The sequence below is a fragment of the Pan troglodytes genome, chromosome 19 (genome assembly GCF_028858775.2).
Source record: "Pan troglodytes isolate AG18354 chromosome 19, NHGRI_mPanTro3-v2.0_pri, whole genome shotgun sequence".
NCBI lineage: Eukaryota > Metazoa > Chordata > Mammalia > Primates > Hominidae > Pan > Pan troglodytes.
The window spans coordinates 52,762,527-52,789,782 of record NC_072417.2 but is presented as its reverse complement, the minus strand read 5'-3'; the positions used below and the strand labels follow the sequence as shown (position 1 = coordinate 52,789,782).

General features: G+C 40.0%; 1 protein-coding gene across 33 annotated transcripts in view; it reads right to left on the bottom strand.

Moving 5' to 3' along the window:
* Window positions 1-27,256, bottom strand: part of SPECC1 (sperm antigen with calponin homology and coiled-coil domains 1) — a 310,582-nt gene that overhangs the window by 130,808 nt on the left and 152,518 nt on the right. The window contains exon 1 of one of the 33 annotated variants that reach the window (XM_063798922.1): window positions 1,063-3,095. The exons of the other annotated variants lie outside the window; for them this stretch is intronic. The gene's annotated coding sequence lies outside the window, so the exon portion shown is untranslated. Of the gene's footprint in view, window positions 1-1,062; window positions 3,096-27,256 lie in introns of those variants that run through there. 33 annotated transcript variants of the gene reach the window in all.

Below are 27,256 nucleotides of genomic sequence, written 5' to 3'. Positions count from 1 at the left end.
TTCACGTGCAGCCTTACTTTCAGGACAGATGGGAAAAGCTAACCTCCAGGTTAGTGAGGCTCGATGCAAGTGAGAACCACCTAGTCTAGTCTAGATCATAATCAGGCCCTGACTTCCTACAGTTATGGCTCACAGAGATCACTGAGAAACTTCCAAGTTCCACCAGGAAAACATAATAAATTCACCTGAATTTGTAACTGGAGAAATTAGAGAATTAGATGGACTGGGCACGCAAAATCCTATTTATTTCTATTAATATCACTTTGGGGGTGGGAGTTGTTTTTTCAAACCACCCATGGGTCAAAACACACAAAGAACTTTAAGGAATCGTCCGTATCCTTTGAATCGGACTTTACTATGTAGGAAGGATAACAGCACTTTACCTTTGTGTAGCACTTTGGTTTTGTAAGCACTTTCACATACATTAACTTGAGGCTCACAAAACTCAGTTCATAAAAGTATTATTATTGTTATTTTACAGATAAAGAAACAAAGTCTGAGAGACTTCATAATTTGCCCAATGGTCACATCATAAGTATGTCTTCTAATACAAGCCGGGCACGGTGGCTCACGCCTGTAATCTCAGCACTTTGGGAGGCCAAGGCAGGCAGATCACCTGAGGTCAGGAATATCACCTGAGGTCAGGAATTCGAGATCAGCCTAACCAACATGGTGAAATCCCGTCTCTACTAAAAATACAAAAATTAGCCAGGCGTGGTGGTGCGCACCTGTATCCCAGCTACTCCGGAGGCTTAGACAGGAGAATCACTTGAATCCAGGAGGCAGAGGCTGCAGTGAGCCGAGATCACACCACTGCACTCCAGCCTGGGTGACAAAGTGAGACTCTGTCCCAAAAAAAAGAAAAAAAAAGAAAAAAAAAAAGGATGTCTTTTGACACCTAAGGAAATACAAAATCACGTTATTTCAGAACTGGAAGAAACAGAAATCATATAACCTAATTTTTCATTCAAAGTGGCATCAATAGCATCCAACTTCTGTTGCCATCTACTAAACTCTCATGTTCCAGTTACCATTGAATATCTTCAGTAAAAGGAAACCCACCACTAGACAGCCCCTTCCACTGTTGAGCAGCTCAAATAGTTGGATAATCCTTCCTTATATGAGGCTGAATTCTATATCTTCATTAACATGGCACACACCGGTTCCAGTTCTGAAACACTCTGGAACCACATAGAACAAATTTATTGCCTCTTCCACGTGACATTTGAATGTCTGCAGGCAGCTTTGTTTCCCCATTGGTCTTCTGAATCTTCACTCAAAACATTCCTAATTCTTCCCACCAGGCCTCATAGGTCCTGGGGTCCATTCATTGGATAAACTGCCTAGAGAGCTTCTGATTTACCAAGGTCCCTCTGAAATATTATCCAGAATCTCAGAAACACTGCAGATGTGGGTTTCTGTGAGTTAAAAATCTCTTGGTTGCAAGAGAAAACCCAACTCAAGCTTACAACAATAAAAAGAGGTTTTGACTCACATAACTGAAAGTCTAGGATCAAGTCCAACTTCAGGTCTGGCTCAATTGAAAGATGTTCTCTCAGGGTCAATTTCTCTCCATCTTCTGCTCCTCCCTTCCTCCACAGGTCACCTTCATCAATAAGCTGCCTGCCCTCATGGCTATGTGATGGTACTCGCAGCTCCAGGGCTCACATCTGCACACCATCAAATCCAGCAAAGAGCGGGGACTCTCTCCCAGGCACCCCAAAAAACATCTACTCAACACTCATTCTGATTGAGTCTCTGCCATCCTTGACTCACTGAGACCAGGGTGATATGCTGACTCACTTTAAAGTGGGAATTAGCTAAAGAGAATTCCTGGGAGAAGACGGGGTTAAATGCTGGGAAGTCAACCAAAAAGTGTTCAAAATGTGGTCTGACCAATGCCGAGTCAGTTCCCTGGTGTAGTATACTGGTACGGGTTGAGCATCCCTAATTCAGAAAAAAATACAAAACCCTAAACATTCTAAGTGCTGACATGACCATAAAAGGAAACACTCATTGGAGTATTTCAGATTTCCAGATTAGGGATGCTCAATTGCTAAGTATAATGCAAGTATTCCAAAATACAAAAAAAAAAAATATCCAAAGTCCAAAACACATCTGGTCCCAAGCATTTCAGATAAGGGATACTCAAACCTGTATAATTAATACAGCACATAGAACTGGTGTAGTGTGCCAGTTGAAAACAAACCAACCCAAAAGACTTCAGGACCCAGCAGGGGACATCAGGCAACAATTAAAAACAAAAATTGGCCAGGCTCAGTGGCTCACACCTATAATCTATAATCCCAGCACTTTGGGAAGCCAAGGCAGGAGCACTGCTTGAGCCCAGGAGTTTGAAACCAGCCTGGGCAACATAGTGAGACACCCATCTCTACTGAAAATACAAAAAAAACCCAGGTGTGGTGGTGTCTGCCTGCAGCTCTAGCTACTCAGGAGAGGCTGAGGTGGGAGGATCACCTGAGCCTGGGAAGTCAAGGCTGCAGTAAGCTGTGATTGTACCACTGCACTTCAGCCTGAGCGACGGGAGTGAGACCCTGTCTCATAAGCAGATACATACATACAAAAATCACGTAAACCATTTGGCATACTTTTAGTATACATGAGACACAATACAAGCACTTGCTTTATTGAGCTTTGCTTTGGTGTGCTTTGCAGATAATACATTTCTTACAAATTGAAGGCTTGTGGCAACCCTGCATCAAGCAAGTCTATCAGTGTCATTTCTCCAACAGAATGGGCTTACTTCGTTAGCATTTTTTAGCAATATTTTTTAAATTAAGGCATGTACATTGCTTTTTTTAAGATGTAATGCTATTGTGCACACTTAACAGACTACAATACAGTGTAAACATAATTTTTGTATGCACCAGGAAACCAAAAACCTCATGTAATTCATTTTATTGTGGTGGTCTGAAACTGAATTCACAACATCACCAAGATGTGTCTGTAGTTAAAGTGCAACGTGAAATAAAAAATACAAAACACAAGCTGGGTGCAGTGGCTCATGCCTGTAATCCCAGCACTTTGGGAGGCCGAGGAGGGTGGATCACCTGAGGTCAGGAGTTCGAGACCAGCCTGACCAACATGGTGAAACCCCGCCTCTACTAAAAATACCAAAATTAGCTGGGTGTGGTGGCACACGCCTGTAGTCCCAGCTACTCAGGAGGCTGAGGCAGAAGAATCGCTTGAACCCGGGAGGCAGAGGTTGCAGTGAGCCAAGATCGTGCCATTGCACTCCAGCCTGGGCAACACAGAGAGACTCTGCCTCAAAAAAAATAAATAAATAAAAATACAAAACAGGACACCACACTTGAAGACTCCTGTGATTATCACTAGACAAATGCTTCTGGTTCATGGGACCATCAATCTGGGTGCAAGGAGTAGTGGAGGTTGGCTCTGCAAAGGTCTTTCCAACGTGAACGAATTAATTCCTTCATCACAGAGTCGCTGCTGTTTACTAACCCTTACATTCCTGCCACCACTGTTTCAGAGCAAATTTCCCCATAACCTCATCACTTAACACAACCGTTTTATTTTCTGATCATTTTGCGGGTCAAGAATTTGGGAAGAGCTTGGCTAGGCCATTCTTACATAGACACTAGGAGGTGGCTCCTGCCATCCGAAACCCTGGCTGAGATGACAGCTCCACGGACTGTGGGCTGGAGCACCATGTGGTAGTCTCCCCAGCATGGTAGCCTCACAGTGGTTGGACTTATTACAGAACGGCTCACGGCTCCAAGCACAAGTGGCCCCGCAAACAAGAGGGGCTTGCACAGCCTTTTATAATTTAGCCTCAGCAGTCAGAGGAGCACTTCCACCCTCTTCTACCAGCTGAAGCAGTTCTAGGCCTGCCCAAATTCAAGATGTAGATCCCTTGACAGAGGAAGTGGCAGAGTCACACTGTAGGAGGGCATGTGGGACAAGGGAGAGTCACAGCCTCAGCTGGAAAATGCAATCTGCTCCACCTCAGGAGGATGACAAGACAGATTTTTATTTCAAAACCCATTCATTCAAGTGTCTCTATTTCCCAAACTGATTTTTGCATCACTGAAGTGTTTAGACATCAAACCAGTGTGAATTCTGTGGACAATCAGCCAATTCCAAAAACACAGTGAAGACAGCTATAAAGCCCACTCGCTGTTAAATACAAAACTCTGTGCTTCGCACTTTCTCAGGCCAGCTGATCCTGTTTCTTCACTCCACTGAAATCGAGGCAAAGGCATAATTAAGAAATATTTTGCTGCATCACCATGTTCTTCAAAATCAAGCTCTAGGACTGATGAAAATATGTTCAGCACTTTACCACGGAAAGAATACAATGACCTTTCCTCTACCCTTGACTTACTTTAATAATAATACTTAAAATGTTTAAAAATAATAAAGCCGGCCCTCTCTTATATAGAACTCTCATGTAGAACTTCTACGGTACCAAATACTTTACATATACTGACTTGTTTGAAACTACATACAGTAGGTCCTGTTTCTACAAATATTTTACCAAGGAGGAAACTGAGGCACAGTAGAGATAACTTGCCCAAGATCACACAGCTTCAGCTGGAATTCAAACTCAGGAAATGCGGGCTCCAAAGTTCATACTTTTAATCACTAAACTCCCCTAAGCCCTCACATATAAAAACAATACATGCTCTTTCTAAGAGCAAAATAATCAAAATCCCCTACTTGCCTGGGATAATCATTATGAACAGCCTGGAAAGAATGTATTCTTCCAAGAATACATTCTCTCTGTGTTGACACAAACATGCTTAGCCTTTCGTTTGGGATCACAGCATAGGCACTATGACATAAAGGCGTAAACACTCTCTTGTGAGTTATATTTGTCACCTGATAATACATCCTGGTCATAGCTTCAGGAAATAGCTCTCACTTGTCCTTTTTAATAATATTTCTTACCTCTACATCTTTTTTTTTTTTTTTTTGAGACAAGAGTCTTGCTCTGTCACCCAGGCCGGAGTGCAGTGGCACAATCTCAGCTCACTGCAACCTCCATTTCCTGGGTTCAAGCGATTCTCATGCCTCAGCCTCCCGAGTAGCTGGGACGATAGGCACGTGCCACCACACCTGGCTAATTTTTTGTCTTTTTTTTTTTTTTTAAGTAGAGATGGGGTTTTGCCGTGTTGCCCAGGCTGGTCTCGAACTCCTGAGCTCAGACAATCCGCCTGCCTTGGCCTCCCAAAGTACTAGGATTATAAGCGTGAGCCACCACGCCCGGTTGACATCATTCTTATTTAATAAAATTTCATAAGAATGATAGAGTCGGCCTTCCATATTTGTGGGTTCCCGACCCAGAATTCTACCAACCACAGATAGAACATATTTGGGGAAAAAAGGGATGGGTACATCTGAATGTATATAGACATGTTTTTCTTGTCATTATTCCCTAAACAATACAGTATAACAACAAATGACACGGCATTTACATTGTATTAGGTAGTATAAGTAATCTGGAGATCATTTAAACTATATGGGAGAATGTGCGTAGTTTAAATGCAAATACTATGCCATTTTATAGCATTTTATATCAGGGACTTGAGTTATCTGTGGATGTTAGTATCCATAGGAGATTCTGGAATGAATCTCCCAAGGATACTGAGGATGACTGTACTATAATTTATTTAACCAATTCCTACTGAGGGACATTCAGTATTCCTAGATTCGGGCCAGAACAAAAAAAGTACTGCAATTAGCAAACTTTTCCTACATTTGCAACGTTAAGTATGTACTTGTGCTTTTATGTCTACAAGACAGAATTCCTGGATTCCTCAAGAGAAACATATTTTCAATCTCAAAACTATTGCCGGATTGCTTTATAAAAAAGATTGCAATCATTCACACACCACAGGGGTAGACATATAGGAGTAATTGTTTCTCTGTACACTTACCACCACTGGAAGTTATTATTTTTGAAGGTTGAAAAGTGATTTCTTTTGATGTGCATTTCTCTGATTACTACTGATGTTGAACACCTTTGTTTTTCTTTTTTGCCACTTGATTGCTCATCACCCTATACCTACTGACCTCTACCACCACCTCTTTTGGCATTTACTTTTATTTGTTTACAAGCATACTAATATTTCAGCATATTTTATAATGTTTTCCCCCAGAGTACTACCTATGTCCAAGTAGAGGCTAGTTGTACCTCATTATTTGTTCTCTTTTCCTCCTCAGTAACTCAACTTTTTGTTGGGCACTTGGTGGTTCCAGAACACTTCCAACCTCTTTTGCAGCTGGGTGTGGCCAGATGGCGAGGTTCTGGCCAAGCGGATGAAGCATTTTCTGGAAGCTCTCTTTAACAGGCAGTGCAGGTATCATGCATCACCTTGGTTCTCTCTTTCCTCACCCCTTTCCTCTATCCTCTAAGCTACTTGAGACTCAGTACTTTCTGAATCCAATGATGGTATTATGCTGTCATTGAAAATGTTATACTAAGTCACAAATACGTACTTATATGACATTAGGTCAGTTTTTTTAAAAACATTCTTCCTGTAGGTATACATTTGTGATCTCTACAACCTAACCAATTATTGCATTGTTATACAGTCTTTCAAAGCCTCAATTCAACAATACTTGTAACTATGAGATCATACCCAATGGAATAAGTACTAAATAAAACAAAATTGTCTATCTTTTTTTAAACCGATTCTGTCAGGTGGCCTCTATAAAACTCAATTTAAAATAAATTGAAGAGGTTGGGCGTGGTGGGTCATGCCTGTAATCCTAGCACTTTGGGAGGCCAATGAAGGCAGATTACTTGAGTCCAAGAGTTTGCTGCTAGCCTAAGCAACACGGCAAAACCTTGTCTCTACTAAAAATACAAAAAGTTTAGCGGGACATGGTGGTGTGCACCTGTAGTTCTAGCTACTTGGGAGGCTGAGGTGAGAGAATCACCTGGGCCCTGGAGGATGAGGCTCCAGTGAACCAAGGTCATGCCACTGCACTCCAGCCTGGGAAAGTGGAGTGAGGCCCTGTCTCCAAAAAAAAAAAAAAAGAAAGAAAGAAAAAGAAAAAATTGAGGTTTGTCTGAAGTATTACTTCGTTATTCAAAAATAAAGTTATTAAGAACATGCCAAGTTTAAAAAGACACTTTCTAAGACTTAAATGTAAGGAGCTTCCTTTTTTCCTAATGAAAAATTCTGGGGAGAATTAGTCTCTTAAGCAGGCTACTTGGGAAGGATAATTTTATAACATTATATCTACCCATCCTGGAACATACTGCAGTTTCTCCATTATTTCAGGTCTTGTTTTATGAACCACAGTAAGATTTAATATTTATTCACTTTATGTCCTATAATTTTCTAGTTTAAATTACTCCTAGATATTTTATGGTATTTGTGAATTGAATTTTTTTTCACGTTCCAATGCTAACCAGTTATTGATGGCATAGAAAAAAGGTATTTTGTTTTTATATTTATCTTATATATAATCACAAATTCTCTTATTCTTAGGTCAAGTTTATTTTCCTCTTTTTCAGTATTTAAAACAAAAAATGTTTTTGCCTTATTGCATCAATACCAAAACAATGTTAAATACTAGCAATACTACTTCAGGTTTTATATTTTTTCTAGAAAACAATTTGTGAGTTTATATTTTGAGGGGAAATTGCCCACTTCCTCCAGAGTTTCACAAGTATTGCTGCAGATTTAATTTTTCATTTATTCCATACCTATAACAATGGATTCTTCTTTGCTAATACTTTTTCCTTTTTCCTTTAATCAAGAATAATTTCCATTATTTGCCTTTTCAAAGAACTAGTGTTGTTCTTATTTATCTTCTCTACCATTTTATTTTCTATTTCATTCATTTCAGCTTTTACCTTTCTCTTTATTTTGTACTTTTTTCTAGTTTCGTAAGTTGAATATTTCGCTCTTATATTTTCAGTCTTTCTTTTCTTATACTAATAAAAGCATCTAAGATTATACTTTTTCCTGACTATAGATTCAGTTCTATTCTACAAATTTTGATATCAAAATGCTTCTATTTCTTTTATTTCTAGATGGTTTATAATTTGTCTAGATTTTCTTTTGGTGCAGAGATTATTTTACAACAGTGGCTCTTAACTCCAAGGTAGTTTTTGTTGTTGTTGTTATAATCATCTCTTTTTTTTACCACTAATTTCACTGGACTGACAGGACAGGTTATTGCATACAAAACTCAAAATTTTCATATTTCACTTTTTGTTTTCTGTGATAAAGGACATGATCAACTTCTGTAAATACTCCCTAGACCTAGGGGAAAATGTACATTCCCTGTACATTTTCACAATAAATATGTTTGCAACATATGCAATAAATTTGTTGCATATGTTGTTTCTAACCTCTATACTTTTGCTTTTTTGTTTCAAAGGTTGAAAAGTGGCAGGCTGCAAGCAAGCTACAAATATATTTTGTTTGGCTGGCAAAGTGCTTTAAAATGTATGAATTTCAATGCCTTTAGGCAAGACATGCATTATCCAGTTCGCTGTGCAATTCCCACCATCCCTGGTCTCTCACCATATAATTCACATATTCATGCTACCCACCTGGCCCCTGTGAGCATCCAAGTTGGCAATTTAGCTTAGCTGACCCGTCAAATTAGAAAAGACACATAATTAGCATCTCTTAGTATAATATGTTTCTTACCAAATTCTTTTGTTCCTGGTGTTTGTTCTATGCATTTTGCTGCTTAAAGGCAGTTATACTTTATATTTTTGGTTTCTACCAATATATAGTACCTCTTAGTCCTGTTCAATGCTTTTGTTCTTGCATCTTGCTCTGACACTAATATTCTGGACCTTTGTTTTTTAATAGGTGAGTTTAGCTGATGAGTATCTACTGTGGGGCTGCTCATTTGGCTTTACTGTTTCCACTTGATTTTGTTTACTATTTGTTACTCATTTCATCTTTTTCCTCTCCTCGCTTTTGCTAATTTGATATTACTTCTCTTTATTCCTTCCTGGCCTGCTTACTTCTGTGCTCACTATCATCCTTGATCCCTGTTATTTTGGGAATACTATGTTTTACTACTTGGTTAGTAGTTACCTGCCATTTCTAACACTCTTAATTAAACCTTCATCCAAACTAAATAACCATGCCCCCCAGTCCCTCACCAACAAAGATGAAATTTTTAGAGGAATTTTATATCTGAATGCCTGCAATCCTAGTTCAGGATTTTGCTGAGATGGTCTAGAATTTTTAGTTCCATGCTATTTCCTAGATGTTCCAAGGCAGTACGATCCTTCCTTTCAAGAATTCTTACTTTACACTTACATTCTGAATCTTCAGCCGTGTTAATATCTTCCATTTATGTATGCAATGTTTCCTGCTGCAACATTCACTGCTCTCTATTGTTTCTTATATTATTCATTTTCTTCTATCTTCGTATTTCTATTCTGAGCCAATTACCAGCATCCAATTGGACATTTGAATATTTGTTCAAATGAGATGGATGAATCCCTCATGGCTAAAAATATTCTTCTTTTGCCCTGGTTCGCTGAATTATATCTGGGCAAGAGTACTTGATCTCTGACATTCTTTCTGACTACCTAGCTTTTGAACCCTTCTTTCCTAAGCCTGGGGACTTTCCCACCTTATTAGTCTCAGTTAAAGGTAGGGTCTACCTCCCATTAAATAAGCTAAAAATGCCAGCTGCCTGCCTTCTCAGTGCCCCCTTGCAGCTAGGAGGCCCCTTGACCCTGCCATTATTTACACCTGTCCCAGACTTTGATTCAGGAACTAATGCTGCAAAGCAAGGACTATGATGGAAAATGCTCGCTGCAACAATGGCAGCTGCAGCAAGATCAAGATCCCGGAAAGCAGTGGCCAAGGCACTCACTGTAGACTTTAGTGCCTGCAGCATCTGGTGCAAGCTACACTGTCTACGCCCAGGAACACAGCAGCAGCATCTGGCCTGGGCCAATTCTGTGTAAGATTTGATGCGCTGTCCCTGGCTGCAGTGCCTGCAGGCATCTCTCTCTAGCCCTTCTAACAATTTCACAGCAACTCAACATCTTTAAAAATTTATTTTTCTTCCTAAGCCAACCAAAATCGGCTTCTGTGGCATGCAAGTAAAAACCCAGGCTGATATGGCTGAATACAGAAGATTTATATTAGTTCCTTAGAGTCAATAATCCATACAGACTCTATTCTAGCTTCTTTGTGAAGTGGGTAAGAATTCCTATGGCATCCCAATTTCCCTCAAAACTGACCTATCTTCCTGCCTAGAAGTTGACAGGATTTCTATCTTTATTGCTGCAGTCCAGCAATTGTCTTTTAAAAAAGAATTCCATGAGTCCTTTCAATCTAAAGTCTAAAATTTTATTCAGCTAAGATGGGTTTCTTCTTTTATAATATGATGTATTTTCCATCTGTTACTTTGTCCCCTTCTAAGAATCCTATCATTCAATTATTAGGTCTCCTACATAGATCCCTTAAGCATCTTACATTTTTCACCTCACAATATCTGTGTTTTACAAGACACTCCTTCCAGAAAATTAATTCAGTTCTCAACACAGTCTGTTACCCTTTGTATTTCATCTAGTAAAAGTTTTAAATCAGGAGTAATCACTCTTTAAAAGTTAGTACTTATTTTTCTGGTTAATGCTTTCTTCTGCCTCTCTGATTTAGTTATGCTTGTTGTGAATGTTCAGCTTGATATCTCCATCTCAAGTTATTAAACCCCCTTTTAAGTGGATCACACTATTTCTTTGCTAAATATGGGTTTGGCCCTTGGCACCCACACAAACCATCACACAGAGAAAAACACAGAAGTTTCCACTCTAGAGCCCAGGAGTGAATGAAAGGGCACACTGGGGTCTCCTCCACCTAGACACGGGAACATTTCTACCTGATCTCACGTCTCAAGAGAATAAACAGAGGAGAAGCACTCCTGCCCTGAGGAAACATTCAAAAACTTAAACACAGATCTATGTGTTAGTATTATTTAAAATAGAGAGGAGTCGGGAGTGGTGGCTCATGTCTGCAGTCCCAGCTACTAGGGAGGCTGAGGTGGGAGGATTGCTTGAGCCTGAGAAGTCAAGGCTGCAGTGAGCAGTGATCGTACCACTGCACCCCAGCCTGGGTGACAGGGCAAGACAGACCCTGCCTCAAAAATAAATAAATAAAATAAAATATGGCTGGGTGAGGTGGCTCATGCCTGTTAATCCCAGCACTTTGGGAGGCTGAGGCAGGCGGATCACGAGGTCAGGAGTTCAAGACCATTCTGGCCAACATGGTGAAACCCCGTCTCTAGTAAAAATACAAAAATTAGCTGGGTGTGGTGGCACATGCCTGTGGGCCCAGCTACTCGGGAGGCTGAGGCAGAAGAATTGCTTAAACCCAGGAGGCGGAGGTTGCGGTGAGCCGAGATCGCGCCACTGCACTCCAGCCTGGGCGACAGAGAAAGATTCTGTCTCAAAAAATAATAATAAATAAAATACAAAAATATTGAATCTAACAATGAAGGATTAAATAAATTATGGTAATATATACAATAGGATATTATGGAGATGTTAAGGATAGTTGAGAGTATTTAATTACATGAAGAAATGTTGATATGCCATTAACTAAAGAATTCAAGATATGAAATTTAATATACAGTGAGGTTTCAACTGGGTAAACAGACACACAAATGGCTCAATAATGACACTACACAGAAATGTCAACAGTCATTATCTCTGAGTAGCAGGGCTTTGAATGATTTTATTTTCTTGATATATTTATTTGGTTTCTTCATTTTCTAGAAGAAGAAAACTACTTACACAATCAGACAAAAATTTATAATTGAAAAGCCACCAAAACAACTCCACTGGCTCCCCTCTCTTTACAGGATACATTAGAAGCTCATTATCACAGCACATTCTAGTTTTAACCTACAATTTTCTTTGCCTACCACTCTCCTCAATATACCCTGTGTCTTAGCAACATCAAAGATTTCACTATTCCTCAAAATTGCTGGATTTTTTTTACAAGTCTATTTCTTAGCAAGTGTTGTTTCCTCAGCCTAAAAGCCTTCCAAACTTCCCTGGCCTCTTCATCCTTTAAGACTCAGCTCAAACATCTCTCTTCTATCAAACTTTTCCCAGTGTCCTCAGAAATAACTGCTTCCTTGTCTGAGGTCCACACCTTTGGCTCAGGGTACCGCTGTGCAGGTCCCACCTGCACTATGCTATGATAAAAGGTTTACACATCTACCTTCCTGCAGCACACTGAATAACAAGCCCCCAAATATGTCCACATCCTAATCCCTAGAACCTGTGAGTTTGTCACACAACAAAGGGATTTTGCAGATGTGCTTAAGGATATTGAGATAAAGAGATTATCCTGAATTCTCTGCTGGGCTCAATATAATCACCAGGGTTTTACAACAGGGATGCAAGACAATCAGGGACGGAAAAAGGAGATGTGATGCCAGCCCAAGAGGCTGAAGCAATATACTCTGAAGAGGGAAGAAGGGGCCACAAGCTGAGGAATGCTTGTGGTCTCTAGAAGCTGGGAAGGCAAGGAAACTGATATTCCCCTAAAGCCTCCAGAAGGAACACAGCCCTGCCAGTACCTTGACTTTAGACTTCTAACCTCTAGAACTGCCAGGAAATAATTCTGCATTGTTTTTGAATCCACTAAATTTGTAGTTATTTGTTATAGCAGCAACAGGAACCAATACACTCCCTGACTACATAAATAATACCTTAGAGAAGGCAAGAAGGGTAGTGGGAGAAGGAGAGGGACACGGAAGTAGGGAGAAGCACCTGTCTGCATTTGGTGAGAAATGAAATGTTGCCTACCCTCAAGGAAAATGACTGAAAAGTAGGAAAACAAGGCGGAGAAGACAAAAGAAAAAGAGAAGGGGTTAAGATTTTTTGAAACTAACATTTTCTGATAATTTATTTAACATTTATTAACATTCATTGAGAACTTATTAACTTCTGGGCTTTGTTCAAAGAACTCCCTAAGGAAATACTAACAGCCCCATTTTACACAGGAGAGGAATGAAGCAAGCAAGCAAGAAACTAGCCTGCGATCCTACAGGTAGTAAATAAAGGAAGCCAGGATAAGAATTTTCGCTCCAGAAAGCATGAAGAAAAAAACTTCTACGCAGAGAATCTGCAGAAATTTGTGCATTTACATAAGCCAAGGGGGCTGAATATAGTTTAAATCAGGCCAAATTCATTTAAAAAATACTCAATGTGCCATAGGTCAGTATGGTTCTCTTTTCTGAGTAGTTGAATTCACACCTGGATTCAAATCCCTTGGCATGACACAGGAGAAGTTCACAGACTAGGAATGCTGCACTAAAGCCTACCCTACATGTGCATCCAGCCCACTGTCCCACCCAGCAGAGGCCCAGGCCCCCTAGGGACCTGAGCTACAGAAGTCCCAGTACTTAATCTCCAGGAGCAGAACAGTCATGGGTACCCACATACCCAGCAAGGCCAGTGTAGTAATAGTCCTTCAGAAAGTCAACCAATTTTCAGTAAGATTTTTAAAGAAAAACATCTTTGTTAAAATGGAAAATGTCACATCAGAAAAGATTGCTGTCACTTGCAAAATAATGATCACTAGCAATACTGAACACTACAGAAAATCCAATCAATGAATGAGAAGACCGACTAAGAATACTGAAATGAATAGAAGTTTTAAAAATTTAAGAGACATAGAGGACTGAAAAGATCCAATACAAGTATAACAGGAAAGCCAGAGAGCCAGGAGAGGGCACACACAGAAGAAAAAGTAATGGAAGAAAACTTGCAGTAAACAAAAGCATTGAAAGATTTTAAAGGGAGTGCCAATTTCTAGGCAAAAATTAATAAAATGGTATTCACACTTAGATGATGATCAACTGTCTGAATTCGAAGTGCTGTGCTGGCTTAGGGCAAATGACTTATGAGTGGAGGTGGTGGTGAGGGGTTCTAACGGGATGATGATGGCATCAGGAGCTTTGGCATGACTACATCCCCTCTGGGGGCTGCAGGCTGAAGGTCCTGGGCCCACAGCATTACCCCGGAAACAGAGGCGCACTTTCTTGACAACTGGCCAGGGCTCTCCCGCCAAAACTGAGCTGCGGAGCACAGAGGCGGCCCCAGGCTGTCCAGGGGCCTCTGACCCCACCCTCCACACTGCAGGGTGAGCCTGACCTGGCCTGCCCACCCACCACAGGCAAAGAGGAGGTTAACATTTTTTTGAAACATTTCAAAAAATTTTGACCAAGGCAGAGGGCTTGGTCAAATGAGGTGCCAGGAAGCAGGCCCTGGTGAGGTCGGCAAGGAGCGGAAGAAAATGAGTCAGGTCTAGGCGCTGACCTCCTGAGTCAGCCAGGCTGAATGCCGGCGGGACCTGTGGTCAGCCAGGGAGCCACCTCCCCGAGAATAAACTTTTGAAAGAAAAAAATACTCGGTGAGTGTTTGAGATGTATAAAGGAAATGAAGGGCAAGACTGCTGGAAAAGGCAAAGAAACAGATTCTCTGCAGACTCCCCTCCAAGACTGATGGGGGGGAGAGAGTGATGTGACCACCTGGTCTCCATTTGGGACACGGTGAAGGCCCATTCCAGCTCAATCCCCTGGGACTGAAGAGGCAGCTATCGCAGCTGCATCCATCTTAGCTTCTCCCTCTGCCCAACCGGCTTCCCTCACCCCCTCATTGGTACTGTTTCCAGAAGCAACCCCCATAAACTCTGCACACAAATCTGGGTCTTGAGTCCTGCTTCCCTGGGAAGTAACCAGGAGGATCAATTATCTCCTAACTGCATATTTACAGTATCATCAATTTAATTTTTAAAATTTTATTTAAAAATCACCTTTATTGTAATTTAAATTCCAGTATTATAATAGTCTTTTCTTTTTTTAAACAGGGGTCAAAACTTCAACTGCCAGCCAGGTGTAGTGGCTTAGGCGTGTAAACACAGCACTTTTGGAGGCTGAGGCAGGTGGATCAATTGAGGTCAGGAGTTCAAAACCAGCCTGACCAACGTGGTGAAACCCTGTCTCTACTAAAAATACCAAATTAGCCAAATGTGGTGGCACATGCCTGTAATCCCAGCTACTTGGGAGGTTGAGCAGGAGGATCGCTTGAACCTGGGAGGTGGAGATTGCAGTGAGCCAAGATCGCACCACTGCACTCCAGCATGGGCAACAAAAGCAAAACTCCGTCTCCACACACACACACACACACACACACACACAAAAAACACCAAAAACTTCAACTGTCTATAGAGCTAAATAGGTAAATAAATGTCTGCAAGAGCCAAGTAAAGAACAAAGGGGCTGGCAGAAACTGCAGCAAGTGGAGAACTCAGGCCCGAAGTGTTATAATTCAAAAAACTTTAAACACTGTAAGGCAAATGAATTTTGCCAACTTGTGTCCTGTGGACTGTACTTTCACAAAGACTGAATCAGCATTCACACAACTTTGCACTTAGCTTTGTTTACGTACCTTTAGGCCCAACATTTCACCACGGTTGAGGTCTAATCCTGACAATTACAGTTTAAAACGGCAGTCTACACACTCTCCAATAAGGCAAGTTGCCATCATTACTTCGCCATTCCTTTATGGTTGAGATGGCTAAACTGCTGGGAGGCGACCTAGCAATGTTATAGTGATAGTGTCATTGGGGGTATACTGAATGTCACCATAATCATTTGTGAGCCCAGGTTTATTTCTCTAAATTTAGCTTTCCAGCACTGCTCCTGATACATATACAATAAACATGGCACTTTGATAAATAAAAGTGACCACAGCTGTCTCACAGATAATAAAACCATCTTAATGTTGCACAAATATCTTAAAGTCTGGAGAGAAACTTCTTTGGGAGTAATGGTCAAAGCTGACCATTTCACCTAAACATGAAATAAAACAGAAACCTTTAGGTCAGCTAACAGTCTGCATTCTTTTCATGCCAGGGCAAAGGCTAGACTTGTATTCCAGTTATTGTTTCCCTGTGTTTCCCAGAGTGGACTGTGCATCCTTATTTGGAAATTTTCCTTTCTGGCCCACAATTAGGGGAAAAGAAATAGTAAAATTCAAAATGCTTTATAGTCTGGACTCACTAGAGCGTACAACAGAATTATATACTTCTAAAAATTGGAAGGGATTTCATAGATGTAGCCCAAGTCTTCATTTGACCAACATGAAAATCCATCAAGGTAAAGAAAGGAGGCAAAATGCACCTAGAGTGCCTTTTCTCTGAATCCAAAGTTTTGTCTAACAGTCCAACCTATCACCTAGGAAAAATGAAGCTTGTCATCCACTTATAATCAGGCCTCACCAAAGATCTCTCCTGTATCAGTTCTCTTCAAGTTAATCGCACACACCGTCTCATTTTCAAAACACTCAGATCTGACTCTTACAGCCTTGAGGGGTAAAGCAGATTAAAACTCATCAAGGGCTAGTGGGCACAGAGCTTACAGCACACTTCCATGTTTCTTCCCCCTGGCTTCAGTCCTCACTCTTCCTCCCCCTGTCTCTCCCAACCCTCCCAGCACCTGGCTGCCCCTCCCATCTCACGTCCTCCCACGCTGGCCTGCCATGGGCCCTCACATAGAAAGAAGCCTGAATTTGTCTGCTGGCAAACCCTGGCTCAGCCCAACCAAGCCCTGGGGTTGATTCTGCAGTCACAGCAAACCAGGAGACTTGCCCCCTGAGAGAGAAAGGGAAAGGTCTACCTGAAGAGGTGACACTGGACTGAGACCTGAAATGGTTAAGTAGGAGACAGTATATTTTATCTTCCAAATTGGGGCACTTTTTGAGAGTAAAAATAACAGGAGTAAACTGATCCACAATCAGGTGTTAACTGGAAGTATCCTGTGCAAACTGGGCCTTGCAGTCAACCCATGGAGGATCAGCTGTAACATGCTGAGAGAGGAGCATCCAGGCACAGGGAAGCCCATGCAGGAGCCCTGAGGCCAGAAGGGGTGTGGTGTGGTACAAGAAAGCAACAGAAAGCAGGCCCACACACCTTCCACAGGTGCCAGGGCAGGGGAACAGCACCTGACCACATGCTTGTGCAGTGACACTTTATCTAAGACTCAGTTCTATGGCCACTCAGCTACCTGAGATAATGTCATCAGCGGGAAAAGGAAGAGAGCTCCAGAGAAGCTCAAAATGACTGTGCCCTAAACTCCACACCTGCATACTACTAGGAGTAGCACTTCTGGTCTGTATACAGTTCTGGCAGGTTTGGCTACCAGTCTCCAGGCACACAGGAACAGATTAGAGGCAGCAGATAAGAGAGGAATGACCAGAATGCTGGCAAGCACATGACCATGGTGTGGGCTGACCACAGCCATCAAGAAGCCCCAGAGCATCTCCAGAGTCAAAGCTGGTACCAGAATTCACATTAATAGGGATGAGACCAGCCTGAGCAACACAGCAAGACCCCACCTCTACTAAAAATTTTAAAAAATTAGCCAAGCGAGGTGGCACACGTCTGCGGTCCTAGCTACCCGAGAGGTTGAGGCAGGAGGATCACTTGAGCCTGGGAGGTCGAGGCTGCAGTGAGCCATGATTGCACCACTGCTCTCCAGCCTGGGTGACAACGCAAGACTCTGTCTCAAAAAAAAATAGGAATAACTTAAGTAATGAAAAAAACAGTAAATGAAAAAGGCATGCTTGTGATACTTCAAGCCCTGTTTTCTATCTGAAAGGGTGAGCATAAGGTTCTGGATACCAAAATTTACAGAAGAAGTCATTTTAATGTATACTTTACACTAAAATTTCATCATTGATCTGATTACTGGTATCTCTTGATTTGCAATCTTTCTTCTTTCCCTTATGATTCAAAATCCCTATGAAAGCATAAAGCACAGGCTGTCAGGGAAGTTGTGCAGGAGGAACACAGAAACACAAATACGAACAGGCAAACAAAAGCACTCAGAGCCACATACCCCTCTCACTCATACTTTGTTAACCTGCAAATACAGGCTGTTATATGACATTTTTGGTCCAGTTTGGAAGTATATTAATTCCATGTATCTTCGGCATACTATAACGTACGACTGAGGGGAGAGCAAAAGAGGCCAAAATATAACTATAAACAGATAATTTTCATAACAGTTTTTTACCACTATGAATAGACTCTTTGTTTATCTGCTTACAGATCAAAAGGTTAGACTGCTTATAATGTAACCTTCCAAGATTTTTTTAAAATTTGGCTGCTTGTGCTAGAGAGAAAAGCAGGACCAATTAGAGAAAGAGATGAATTCTCTGGCAGATAAAACAAAGGGGATTTTGAAGGGCTTTGGAGGTGGTTGGTACCAGTTCTTTACTAGATATAGTTTCACATAAAAATGTATTACTTTATCTTTCTAGGTTTATCATAAACCCTAATCTTAACACTCAACCATAATTAGGCTTAATTTGGAACAGGAAGTTGGAAATGAGGGGAGCATAAAAGAAAAAAGAAAATTTTTCTGAAGTAAAAGAGCAACGGTTAAAAAGGAAAAATAACAGAGAAAGAATGATATTGGTAAAAGAGTATTTACAAATACTTATGAAAGACTGAGGGAAAGGAGACCATGGTGATGTTAGGTCTCTGGGACAGGGATGAAAGGAGACAGTAGGGTGGGCAAGGTCCCGGTGATACCTGCACCCCCCTGGGAGTTCCACTGGCTCAGGATTTCTGGGTCACTTTTGTAGTGGTGTGGGGTGAGGAAAAACTCTTATGGACAAGCTTTCTGGAAGTTTGTGGTACTAAAATAATTTCTTTAATCCCAATATAAAACATTTGGCCAACCACATTCGTTTTGAAATATCAAACCTACTTTCTCCTGAGAATTCAAAACTTTCCTGGAAATACAAGGGACAGCTGCCATCAATTCATTAAAACCATATATTTTGCTAAGGACTCTGCAGAGTGTTGGAGACCATGGAGATGGCAAAGATAAACATGGATCCTCAGACAGTTCTTACTTACCTGGAGAAGCAACCAACTGCAGCACAATGTCCATGTGAAGGCAGATGCCAAACAACACACACCCTGGCTAAGCAAGAAGGTAGCGGACAAACTGGACAGAGGAGGGTAGCAAGGGCAATGGAACAGCAGAAGCTGGGTCTGGTGGAAGGACAGCCCTAGAAGTGTTTTTGTCCTGTGACGGTAAAGTCTTCAGGATACCTAGAACCCTTCAAAATTCTCAATATTTTAATGTTACTTTTATGATACTACATAGGCTGGTTTGATCTGATTGGAGCCATATAAAAAAATTTTTTAAGTAAAATAGAATTCAACAAACTAGAAAACCCGTACCTAAAGCAAATTGGCGCAACACATTCAAGAGGTAAAATCCAAACACTTCTCTGAGTTAGAAATGTTTAAAAGTCTGGCCATGAGCGGTGGCTCTTGCCTGTTACACCAGCATTTTGGGAGGCCAGGGCAGGAGGATCCCTTGAGGCCAGGAGTTCGAGACCAGCCTGAACAACAGAGCAAGCCCCTGTCTCTTGGGAAAAAATGTCTAAAACCGTAAGATCACAGAATGTTAAAATTATCAGGAACTTTAGAACTAACCATGCACACATACCCTTATTTTATATATAATGCAATAAGGGACCAAGAAAAATTAATGCTGTTAATTCACCTTTCATGTAAAAAAAAAAAAAAAAAAATTCCAAAAGGAAGATTTAGAAAAACCTGACACAGTTTATTATAAGGTGAAGATATTTAAATCCATCAAATCATTATATCTAAAAAGAAAAATAGTAAGATCTGTGTGAATGCCCAAAAGGCATTTTAGAAAATTCAGCAGCTATTTCTGATTTTCAGAACTATAATATATAATGATAATTCCTCCACTTAATGGAGGACACCTACCACATCAACACTAGTGCCTCTGAGGAGATAGTTTATATCTATGCCCCTGAGTAGATAGTTTATAGCTCCCACAGAGGCCTTGCACACTTCTTATTTCTTCCTCAGGTTTTATACATTTTGTTCATAGTGTGAATGAAACCTTTTAACAAACCATTGTGGCCAGAGTGGCTCACGCCTATAATCTCAGTACTTTGAGAGGCTGAGGTGGGTGGCTCACTTGAGCTCAGGAGTTCAAGACCAGCCTGGGCAACATAGTGAAACCCCATCTCTACAAAAAATACAAAAATTAGCTGGGTGTGGTAGCGCATGCCTGTAGTCCCAGTTACTCAGGAAGCTGAGGTGGAAGGATTGCCTGGGCCTGGAAGGCACAGGTTGCAGTGAGCCCAGATAGCACCACTGTACTCCAGCCTGGATGACAGAGCAAGACCCTGCCTCAAAAAAATAAAATACACCATCGTTTCTGATTACTAACATAAAACTACTGTTACATATACATCTACATCATATAAGCATACACATACATATCTGAATCATTCAAGCATACACATACATATCTGAATCATACAATCATACAAGCACACACATATATATCTGAATTTATATACTCATTTCCAAGCTGGTTACCTTACTAAATTGCCATAAGTTCTCATGCTTTTTCAGTTGATCTCCTTGGTTATTCTAACAAGAGAATTCTAGTATCTACAAATAATGCTAATTTTTTCTCATTTTTTAATAACCATTTTTTAAAAATCTTACTGTTTTGGCTAGTATATTTGAAAACAGTGTCATACAGTCTTGTATGGGCACCACTGTTTTGTCCCTGACCTTTATGGGGATGTTTTTAGTTTCCTGTTAAGCATGGTATGTGCTGCTTTTAGAGCATTTTATTTATCTTCAGAAAAGATCCAGACTATTCCAACAGGAATTAAATGTTTATGAGGGAGATGTTAAATTTTATTAAATGCATTATTGACATACAGTATGATGGTAATTTTTATCTTTAAATGTACTGATATTTCCAATTCTATTTATATAATAATATTTTTGCATTCTTAGAATAAGCCACTTTTTAGCCAATGGTGTAATATTTTTTTAAATGCATGGTTGGATTAAATGTGGCTGATATTTCAGTTAAGGAGAGCATCTACATTAGTAAGAATATACTGTGGCTTTCTTTGTTCATACCATCTTTGAAAAGCTTTGGTATCAGAAACAGTATTAACAGTATTAGTACTACTTTTATCAAAACAAATCGGAATGCTTTCCATCTTTTCTGTACTTTGGAATATTTTTCAAGTTTCTATTATTTGAATATCACCTTCATAATTTTGGCTATATTTGCATTCAGCTGTCTTATGTGTTTAATATTTTTCTGCATAAACTTAATATTGACTAATTTCTTCTTTGACTTAACCTGATCCTAAGCAACAGACATAGATTAAATGTACAAGTTATAGTTTTTCTAGCATATGTTAATTATTAAATTAAGAAATCATCATCTGTACATATCTTATTATATCCTCTGTAATATGTAATATCCAGTATCTTTGGGAAACATACCACATAACTTTAAATAGCACAGAAATTACATTTTTCTCATATATGAAAAACTTTACCTATAACACCATCTGGATTCAGGATTATTTGAGGAGGTATTTTCTTTTTGTTTTTGAGACATAGTTTCACTCACGTTGCCCAGGCTGGAGTGCAATGGAACAATCTCAGCTCACTGCAACCTCCACCTCCTGGGTTCAAGTGATTCTCCTGCCTCAGCCTCCCGAGTAATTGGGATTACAGGCATGCACCACTATGCCCGTCTAATTTTGTGTTTTTAGTAGAGACAGGGTTTCTCCATGTTGGTCAGGCTGGTCTCGAACTCCTGACTTTGGTGATCCGCCCATCTCGGCCTCCCAAAGTGCTAGGATTACAGGCGTGAGCCACTGCGCCCAGCTGAGAGCTATTTTCTTAAGTCACTTTGTGACATCTTCCAAGAATATTTTTCTGTCCAAGTGTTTCGTTTCTTTATGAATTGATTTTGGTAATTTTGTTTTCCTAATTTCATCAAGATTTTCTATTTTTTATTCTAGTTTTTAAAAAATATCTAACATCCCTGATTATATACATTATATATATAGTATATATACACACACATATATGTAGCTAACATATCTATTATATACACTATATATAATATAAATTATATATAATATAATATATATATACACATTATATATATATATAGCTAATTTGAGGTATTTGTGTTATCCTATTTCTTGATGAGTCTAACTAAAACTTTACTTCATTTGTTTAACAAAGAACATACTCTTAGGCTTTTTCTGCCCCAGCCTCCTGAGTAGCTGGGACTACAAGCAGTGCCACCATGCCCAGCTAATTAAAAAAATTTTTTTTTGTACAGATGGTGTCTCACTGTGTTGCCCAGGCTAGTCTCCAACTCCTGGCCTCAAGCGGTCCTCTCACCTCAGCCTCCCAAAGTGTTGACATTTGCCACCATGCCTGGTCCCATATAATTTTTGGGGTTGTCTTCTCAGTTTGCTGAGGTTTTTTTAATAAACAGAGATCTCTGACAGGGACAAGGCTGGGCTAGGTACTGAGGAAAGAGAAGAGTGAAACAGACACAGTCGTAACTTACTTCATTAATGTCTGCCGTTTTTAAAAACTCCCTCCGGTTATCCCAGATTTCTTTTGTTGTTTCTTTTCTTTTGAATGTCCTTTGTATAGAACTTACTTTATTTTCATTCTTTATTTTTTGATAATAAAAGTTTTCAGAGGAATAAATTTGCCTATTATTTGTAACTTTATTAGTATTTCATAATTATTTTTCTAAATGATCTATAATTGTAGTTTTCAATTCCTATTTGACTCAAAATTTCCAAATAGAATAAGTTTTTAAAATGTCAACTTTCATTATTTACAGTTTTATTGCATTACGATCACAGAGTGACCAGTAAAATTTCCCTTGAACGACAGTAATGAGGTTTTCTTTCTGGCCTTAGAATAGATCAATATATTAACCATTCCATGATAATTTTGAAAAAATGGTTTGTGTAAGACAGTTAAATTCTCCCACTTTACTTGTGAGTTTTTCCATGTGTTTCAAATAGGTTTTGCTTTAGTTATTTCCAGTGTTTTGCTATTTAGTGAGTGGACTTTGTAACTGCTACTTTTTATTATTGAATTGTACTTTTATCAATATAAAAGGTCCTATCTCACTTAAGACACTTTGTGGTGTATTGTGTTTTTAACTGATACTATTGTTTCAGTAGAATTATCTTGTAAGATAGACAAAGCCAAGAAAGATATCCACAATTAAATCACATTTTGTTTTAACTGTCAAGAAAGATACTGCTACCTACAGAATGGGAGAACATTTTTGCAAGCTATCCATCTGACAAAGGTCTAATATCCAGAATCTACAAGGAACTTAAACAAATTTACAAGAAAAAAAAAAACCCATTAAAAAGTGGGCAAAGGACATGAACAGATACTTTTCTAAAGAAAACATTTATGCAGCCAACAAACATATGAAAAAAGTTCAACATCACTGATTATTAGAAAAATGCACATCAAAACCACAATGACATACCATCTCATGCCAGTCAGAATGACGATTATCAAAAAGTCAAGAAACAACAGATGCTGGTGAGGCTGTGGAGAAATACACTGTTGGTGGGAATGCAAATTAGTTCAACCATTGTGGAAGACAGTGCAGTGATTCCTCAAAGACCTAGAACCAGAAATGCCATTTGACTCAGCAATTCCATTACTGAATATACACCCAAAGGAATATAAATCATTCTGTTATAAAGATACATGTACCTGTATGTTCACTGCAGCACTTTTCACAATAGCAAAGACATGGAATCAATCCAAATGTCCATCAATGACAGAGTGGATAAAGAAAATGTGGTACATATACACCATGGAACAGAATGCAGCCATAAAAAGGAACAAGATCATGTCCTCTGCAGGGACACGGATGGAGCTGGAAGCCATTATCCTCAGCAAACTAACACAGGAACAGAAAACCAAACACTGCATGTTCTTGCTTATAAATGGGAGCTTAACAATGAGAACACATGGAAACGGCACAGGGGGTGGGGGGAACAACACACACTGGGGCCTGTCAGGGCGGGGGCAGTAGGAGGGACAGCATCAGGATAAACAGCTAATGCATGTGGGGCTTTAATACCTAGGTGACGGGTTGATCTGTGCAGCAAACCACCATGGCACACGTTTACTTATGTAACAAACCTGCATGTCATGCACATGTATCCTTAAAATAAAATAAATTTAACTTTTTAAAATAAATTTAACTTAAAATAAAATTAATTTTTTTAAAAAAGATACTGCTTTAAGAGACAGAAAGTATAAAAAAACCAGGCAGTATTCTATCAAGTCAAAGTTCTTTGGAGTTAAATGGGAAAATATTTATATATTTTAAGTGCTAAAGAAGTGTAAACTCTAATCAAGTGATATTGCCGTTCGAATGGGGGTCTCAGGCTATTAGAAGCTACACAAATTAAATGTAATTTGAATCTAAGGCACATGAGTATTATGACACCTCTTTCTTCAAGTTTTGAAGTCCATGCTACAGAAAGATTACAAAGGTGGTGAACAAGAATTCTATACCCGGGCAAAGTATATAAAGGGTAAGGGCAAAACATTATCCTCAGATGAAGGTTGAGAAAACTAACAAGCACAGAATATCCCTGAATATGCTCAAACCAAATATGTTCAAGAATATGTTCCAACCAAAGCAAAAGTTGCTCAAGCTGATATCTGAAGTCTGGGTAGGGTAAGAATCCCCATCTTGTCCCTGTCAGAGATCTCTGTTTATTAAAAAAAACCTCAGCAAACTGAGAAGACAACCCCAAAAATTATACGGGGCCAGGCATGGTGGCAAATGTCAACACTTTGGGAGGCTGAGGTGAGAGGACCGCTTGAGGCCAGGAGCTGGAGACTAGCCTGGGCAACACAGTGAGACCCCGTCTGCACCAAAAAAAATTTTTTTTAATTAGCTGGGCATGGTGGCACTGCCTGTAGTCCCAGCTACTTCAGGAGGCTGGGGCAGAGAGGAAGGTCAAGGCTGCAGTGAGCCAGCATCGCACCACTGCACTACAGCCTGGCCAACAGAGCAAGACTTTGTCTCTTTAAAAAAAAAAAAAAAAATTACATGGGAAGAAATCCCAATATTATTTGGAATAAAACACTTATGTAAACATCTTTTAATCCTAGAAAGATTTAGAACAAGTGGGGAAATAATCAAAAGAATCAGACAAGTAGTAATAGAATTCCATATTAAGAAATATCTGCATTATAGAATTATACTTTTAATGTTTATGAGAATTGGATCTATTAAAGAGTTACAGGATCAACCTTGCGATTCCAATTCAAAATATGTAACTGAGTAATTAATTTGTAATTTTAAATTGGAAAGCGTGCATCTACATATACACACATATAAAGAGAGAATACAGGCTGGGCACTGTGGCTCACACCTATAAAATCTCAGCACTTTGGGAGGCCAAGGTGGGAGGATAGCTTGAGCCCAGGAGTTCAAGACCAGCCAGGGCAATATAGCAAGACCCCGTCTCTATAAAAAACAAAAAAATTAGCCAGGTGTGGTGACATGCTCCTGTAGTCGTAGCTACTCGGGAGGCTGAGGTGAGAGGACCGCCTGCACCCAGGAGGTCCAGGCTGCAGTAAGCTCTGACCCTGCCACTGCACTCCAGGCTGTGTGACAGAGACAGAAACTGTCTCAAAAAAAAAAAAAAGAGAGAGAGAGAGAATATAAATGTTTTGGAATATATAAGAGGACTTAAGAATCACTAAGTTTATTAGAATAATTATTAAATTTATAAGACTTTAAAAACTGGATTTTTTTGTCAGACTTTAACAAGAACCTAAATATACTAAATTAATAAACACAAATTAAAATGTTAACTTTATTAGCAAAGTTTGTAAACAGAACTCAATTTAACCAGATGCTCTTAGAGAGTGCTTATTAAATTTTACTGCATTTATAAATAGAACATATGGAATAACAAGACGTTGAACTTGAAAATTTCAAGAGCTACTTTTTTATTATCCACAACTTTAAATGACTTAATTTTAAAAATCAAAGTAACGTATAAACAAGCTTTTCTGCAGTATATATATTTGATTTTCTGTCTTAATTAGGGGAAACTCTTTAATGGGAAGCTTAACCCACTGACATTTATTACAGTAACATATATTTGACCTTACTTCTTAGATTTTTTACTATGTATTACCATTGATATTTGATGTATGCATCTTCACTTTGTTTTTTGTTTTTGAGATGGAGTTTTGCTCTTGTTGCCCAAGCTGGAGTGCAATGGTGCAATCTTGGCTCACCGCAACCTCCGCCTCCCAGGTTCAAGCGACTCTCCTGCCTCAGCCTCCCAAGTAGCTGGGATTACAGGCATGTGCCACCATGCCTGGCTAATTTTGTATTTTTCAGTAGAGACAAGGTTTCTCCATGTTGGTCAGGCTGGTCTCAAACTCCCAACTTCGGGTGATCCGCCCACCTTGGCCTCCCAAAGTGCTGCGACTACAGGCGTGAGCCACTGCACCCAGCCACATCTTCACTTTTACAAAAGCAAAGAGAATCCAAAAAAGAGAAAAAGGATCCAAGAAATAATGAACTAACCTGAGAATGAGATAGGACTAGAAAGCAACCAGTCCAAACCAAAGTATTATGTTGGAGGGTTAAGAAGAATTAACAGCTAAAGCTTATCAGGTGCTTTCTATGTGTGTCTATTTTAAGCCTTCATATGTTTTAACCTATGAATCACCACAACAATCCTACAATGTAGGTTATATTACTCTTCCCTTTCCTAGATAAAGAATTTGAAGCTCGAGGAAAAATTATTTGCCTGGGCCGGGCGCGGTGGCTCACGTCTGTAATCCCAGCACTTTGGGAGTCCAAGGTGGGCGGATCACAATGTCAGGAGAAGGAGACCAGCCTGGCTAACGCAGTGAAACCCTGTCTCTACTAAAAAATAGAAAAAATTAGCCGGGCGCAGTGGCAGGTGCCTGTAGTCCCAGCTACTTGGGAGGCTGAGGCAGGAGAATGGCGTGAACCCGGGAGGTGGAGCTTGCAGTGAGGCGAGATCGTGCCACTGCACTCCAGCCTGGACGACAGAGAGAGACTCTGTCTAAAAAATATATATAAAAAAAAATAAAAAATTATTTGCCCGAAGTCTGAGGGCAGAAGTGACAGAAATGAGAGCAGGGCACGGTGGCTCATGCCTGTAATCCCAGCAATTTGGGAGGCCCAGGTGGGCGGATCACCTGAGGTCAGGAATTGGAGACCAGCCTGGCCAACATGGCGAAACCCCGTCTCTACTAAAAATACAAAAATTAGCCAGGCATGGTGGCACGCACCTGTAGTCCCAGGTACT